This window comes from Marmota monax, unplaced genomic scaffold, assembly GCF_021218885.2.
Source record: "Marmota monax isolate L192 unplaced genomic scaffold, Marmota_monax_Labrador192_F-V1.1 WCK01_AAM20220418_F8-fsc00193, whole genome shotgun sequence".
NCBI lineage: Eukaryota > Metazoa > Chordata > Mammalia > Rodentia > Sciuridae > Marmota > Marmota monax.
Window position 1 is genome coordinate 2895836 of NW_026695203.1, and position 5959 is coordinate 2901794.

Sequence of the window (5959 nt, forward strand, 5' to 3'; positions counted from 1 at the left end):
AGTTGCTTAGGGCCCTCAGTAAATTGTTGAGGCTGGCTTTTCACTCAAAATTCTCCTGCCTCAGCCCATGGAGCTGCTGGGATTACAGGCCTGCGCTATCACACCTGGCTGTTTGAATTAAATATACTAGAGATTGATTTCATTTGGTCTGGATATTGACTTGCTTTTTCAGCAACATTCTGAAACTTTTGAGTTTTAACTTTTCCCCCAAAGTTATTTCGAAGGTACCACAATTTTTTGGCTTAGTGAGACATTAATTCAAGATAAGCTAAGGAATGACTAGGTTCAAGTAGGAAAGGAATGATGATTTGGGTTGGACAGTCATTATTATTAAATTGTTCAGAGGATAACTATGGGAACCAATTTAGTGTCTTTACTTCTGGGAAAAATTAATATGATTTTCAGTGGTGACTATTAATCCAAGTAGCAAAATATTCACATAAAAATTTTACTATAGATTTTAGAATTTGTATAAGCAATTTACCTCCAAAATTGGATTATGGAAACATATAATTCTTTGATCTTACTTTCCATGGAAAATGGCTATGTCACAATTTTGCCACCAGTTTACTTGTCTTGATTGAGGGTAGATTAAATCCAATCAATTTCCAATGCTTTGAGAGCACAATTTTAGCATTTATGTATCTTATATTAAAAATAAAGAACTGATTGAATTTAGTTCTTAAAAAAATTTTATACTTATCAGACCATGCTGATTTTAAGGAGGCCTGTCCCCAGGGCTGGGGATGTGGCTCAAGCGGTAATGTGCTTGCCTAGCATGTGCGGGGCGCTGGGTTTGATCCTTAGCACAACATAAAAATAAAGCAAAGATGTTGTGTCCAACGAAAACTGAAAAATAAATATTAAAAAATTCTAAAAAAAAAGGCCTGTCCTGATATTCTTTTTTTAGTTGTAGTTGGACACAATACTTTCATTTTATTTATTTGTTTATTTTTATGTGGTTCTGAGGATTGAACCCTGTGCCTCACACATGCTAGGTGAGTGCTCTACCACTGAGCTATAGCTCCCAGCCCATGTCCTGATATTCTTTAAATAAAGTTAATAGTGGGTAGAGATTATCATTGGCATGTTTTGTCATTGAATTTCAACTTTTTGTTACCTTAATAGTCAGTAGTGATGCTCTGTCTTACAATAATGGAGTTCTTTTATTATTTTATTAAGTAGTGAGTTTTGTGCAGGTGGTAGAGGTGGGGGTGGGTGAGAACTGGCATCAGGCTGACCCGGGCTGGAGCTGGCCGTGTGCTATTTGACTAGTCTATTTTCCTTGCAGCGGTCCCCTTTTCAAGGGCTTCTCTGAACAAATGCCTCTTAGGTTCCAACATCTGGAAGGGCACGGGGCCCTCTCTCTCCTCTGACAGCAGGACCACAGTGTGGCTGCCATGCAGTTGGATCTGACTTCCCCACAGCTCATCATTTTGACAAACATGTCTCAAAGTCCCTCAGAAGAGACGGACTCAGTTTTAAATGAGGGCCAGTGTGGTGGGTGCTTCTGCCACCTACGCAGCAGCATCTACTCCACCCAGGTCATGTGAAGGGCGCGGTCTGTTCTGGCCGTTGTGGGGCTAGGCCGGGCTGGCCAGAGGTATCTGCTTTCAACCCAGTCCAGACTTGCATGCGGTGTCCATGGGATAGTCCAAGCTGCAAATCAGAGACAAACTGTACCATTTTCCCTCCCTCCCTCCCTTCCTTCCTTCTTAAGGATCTGGTTTGCAATTGGGAGGCAGTAAATAACAGCAGGTAACAGCAAACACTCTGGTTTCACACGCTTAGTTTAAGTTCTGGCTGTGTGACTTTGGGCTGATTGCTTACCCTCTGGGAACCTCATGTGTTAAAGGGGACACATGTACCAATTTCACAGCTTGTTGCAAGATAAAATAGAAACATTCACTGCATACAACATATAGTGTCTGGAACATGGTAAGACTCCGTGAATCATAGTGATTATTACCATTATCCTGGAAATTCAGAGATCTGATTTTTGCCTGGAAGTTTTCATATAAGGTCACTCTACGTAGTACTACGATAATTTTTCCCTCTCTCTCTTTTCCTCCCTCCCTCCCTTCTTTTTTTTCCTTCCTTCCTCCCTCACTCCCTCCTTCAATTCCTAATTTTTTTCCTATTAAAGAATCTTCCAGACTCCAGCTAGCCTTTGTAAAAAATAGAAGGGTTAGATTCTGTCCTGACTAGAAATACTCATTTCAAGGAACCCAACTAGAAGTGATCAATGCAAAATTGATTTTTAAGAAATTCGAATGTAGACGTTCCCACTGTGCCTGGAAAACAACAGGAAGCTTCCGCAGCCCGAAGGCTTCCCAGAAAGCTGGAGCTGAGGCCCTGGCCTGACTCAGCGTTGCCCTGGCAACAGGAGGGCCTGGAGGGCCTCAGTCCCTGATCCCTTAATCTGAGGCGCTGCCACACAGTGCCTCAGGAAAGGTCTCCCCGACCTGGCTGCTCACCGCTCTGACTAAAGAGGGAGCAGGAAAGATGGAGTCGTGGCTCTTTCTACTCAAGATAGCTGCCCACAATTCTCCCTGATGGCCAGGCTGTTCCAGATCCCTGAGGGCTCAGTTTACAGAATGAGGCTGCAAAGTCGCCACCAGATTCTAAGTGCTATCAGGGCAGCTGATGATTTTCTGATCCTTTTGTGTTTCTTCATGGAGCCCAGCACAATGCTTTGCACATAGTGGTGCATAATACATACTGGGGGCTGTATGACAGCGAGCGTCCCATTCGCTGCCTCTTGTATTAGTATCAGTGAGTTGGCTTGGGTGACCAGCTGTGAAGTAACAGGGCTCGGCTCTAAAGTCCTCTCTGCCTTTGAAGTTCTTTTTGATTCTTAGTACAGCCATCATTTTTACAGACAGCAATGTTCTGCATGATATGTTTCCGTTTTCCCCAATTTTATCTTAAGTCAAAAAATCTGCAATAAAATGGAATAACTTAAAAGTGGTGCTGACTTTTTTCAGCAGCCACACAGGTTCCAGGGAAAGAACTTTGTGGCTGAGCACATTGGCTTGGGAGCAGAAGGTTTGAGTTCAAATCCTGACTCTACCATTTGGTTGCTATGTGACTTTAGGCTTCCTTAACCTCTCAAGATCTCAAGCTCTTCACCTATAAAATGGGTGTAATGGTACATATATATCAGAGTTTATAATGCCCATAAGGTCTTCAAAAATAAGTGTTCAATAAATGGCAGTTAATTCTTTATGATATACAACCTCATGGGGCCAATGGCAACAGACAACTTAGAAATTTGAGTCTTTCTAATTAAGGATACCCAAAGAAATCACAGTGAGAGTACCAGACAACCCACAGGCATGGGCTCCCACCTGTGGCAAACCTGGTGTGGGGCTGAAAGGTGGGTTTAGAGCTCTGTCCACTTGGACATCAGGATGTGGTTTGATTTGATTTTCTTCTCACCACAGTAATTTTCTGTTTCTGCCTATTGAAGAAATTTCCTTCTCGGAGATTTGTACTTTTAGAATACAACACTAGTGCACTGAACTTGTTTTTTTCCTAAGTTAAATCATCATTAGCCATAACTTAATAATGAAATTAGCAAACTTTGAGACCTTACTATGTGCCCATATCTTTGCTATGTATTTATGCTTTATGTTACTTAGGTCTGGGAACAATGGGAACTTCTCTATCCCCATTTATTAGATGAGGAAGTTGATGTTAATGAACTTGTTTAGGGTCAAGGTCGCACAACCTTTAAATCTGAATCTGTTTGATTCTAGTCTGTGTACACTTCAATGACTGTCCTCTATTTGATTTTGGCCTCCAATCACTAGCAGAGAGTACAGCAGATGGACAGGGAGGATCGGGGAGCAGTGGGGAGGTGGGACAAGGGGACCCATGCTTTGGAGTATAGGGCGCTGGGCCTAGAGGAGAAAGAGGTATAAAGAAGGGGTTAGAGCCAAGGAAGGGGAAGTGCAGGTGCAACACGTCCTGGCAGCCCAGCCCCACACAAGAAATACCAGTCTTTGGCTATCCTGGGTTTAATTCTTTTAAAGACTAGAGTTCCTAGGAAAAGAAAGGCTCTTAAGCACCTCCCAGTGTCCTGGTAACTTCACATTACAGATGAAATCACCCTGAGTCTCCAACTTGGGTTCTACCCCAAACCACATGGTCTCCACTGTGGGAGTGCCACCAGCACCGAGGCCTCCAACTGCAGGCCTACAAAGATGGAGCAGCAGAAGACATCTGCACCATCTTCTTGGCGCTTCAGATATCTTCATGTTCAAAGGAGCCACTTAAACTCTGCCATCCCTTCAACCTTCACCCACCACTTCCATCACCTGTGACCTGGCCTCCCTATCTAATCTGCTCCCTGTTTCTCTCTTGCTCAAAAGTCTTCACCAGTTTCTCATACAAGATCCAATTCAAACTCTACAGCCTTGACACCTCACATCCAGAACCCTTCCGGCACCCTCTGTCCACTCCAAGCCAATAGCTGGCCCTTTCTCCAACTCATCCTTGTGGCCTCCCTGCCAGGCCTTTGCTCTTAAGAACACCCCACCTATTAGACCTTCCTTGCTATTCTCATCTATAAAAATTCTCCCTCTTGGACAGACCCCTCTGGACTCCACCCCTGGGGAATCCCTCCCTGCTCCTGCAGGGCCCACCTGTAGCCTGAGGCCCATTTACCCTCTGCTTGGCAGCTGGTGTTTACTGCACGCTAACCTGATTTCCTGCTCCTTATCCATGCCACCTCTTCAGCTGGATGTCCTCTGATGTTCTACCATCCTTTTAGAAATCAGCTGTGTAAATGCAGGAGTTATATCCTTCCACATGTGAATTCTTGTGCCAACTCTTTCCCCTCTCTCTGTGCCTCAGTTTCCACCTTTACAGAAGAGTGATCTCTATGGTTCCATCAAAGTGAACAACACATCACCTCCTCCCTCCAGTCCTTTTCCAACCCTGCATAAGCAGCTTCTTACATATGCAGTGCCCAGCTTCAGAGTGCTCTGCTCTTAGAAGAGCCCCTGCCTTCCTGGAAGCCCAGCCTCCCACTGATATGGCTAAGCCCTAATTCTGCTATTCTCCACCAACTGTCCCTTGAAATGGCCAGGATCCTCTCTGGTTACTGCCAAGCCCAGCCAGAGTGAGAGGAAGTAACTCTGTGGGCAATGTAATATGCCTGCAGTTTCTCTTTCTATAGGAGAGAGAAAGCTGAAGGGTGAGGAGAAACATGGATTCCTAGAGAAGCCAGGTTCCTCGGTGCATTCAACACTCCTGGAGAGTAACTTTGGAACGACATTCAAAAAAAAAAAAAAAAACAGTGTTTTGACTGGTGCCTTTTGTGGCCTCCCCAAAGGGTGGCACCGAGGCTTCTGTAACCCTTCCCTACAGCTGTTCACTCCCACCGCTGACTCCTCTGCCAGCTGCATTTCAAGCTGGGCAGCAAAGCTGGATCCTGAGGAAGGTGCCCAGCTTTGTTTTAGGACCCCCGTGCCCCATCATTGCAAACCTGTCACTCTCCCTCATCATTCTAGTCAACTGGGCCCTATGCCATCCTGAACTCCCACAGTCCAGTGGGCACCAGGGCACGCAGGAAGCTCGGCAGCCAGGAGTCTACCCTTCCCTACTCTGCTACTTCTTCAGGCTGGTCAGTGCTGTCCCCCGTTTTGATTTTATAATCAGAGGGAGCTATTTCTCCTTCTCCACCCAACGTGGAGAATGAGCACGCAGAAGGGACTCATAGAGCCTGTCAACTGACACTACGCACATGTCCCTCGGGCCACCTTCTCTGCCCCTCCCCTTCAAAACCAAACAAAAACGGCAAACAGGAAACGCTCGTCTTTTAAAAATTACTCTATTATTATCAAATAGAACCACAGTATCCAAAAGGTAATTATAAACTTCTATCCCCAACTAAATGGCCCTGCACCGCCCCTCCGAGTGGCCGGCAGCCAAATCACTCCCCCCGTGCTGA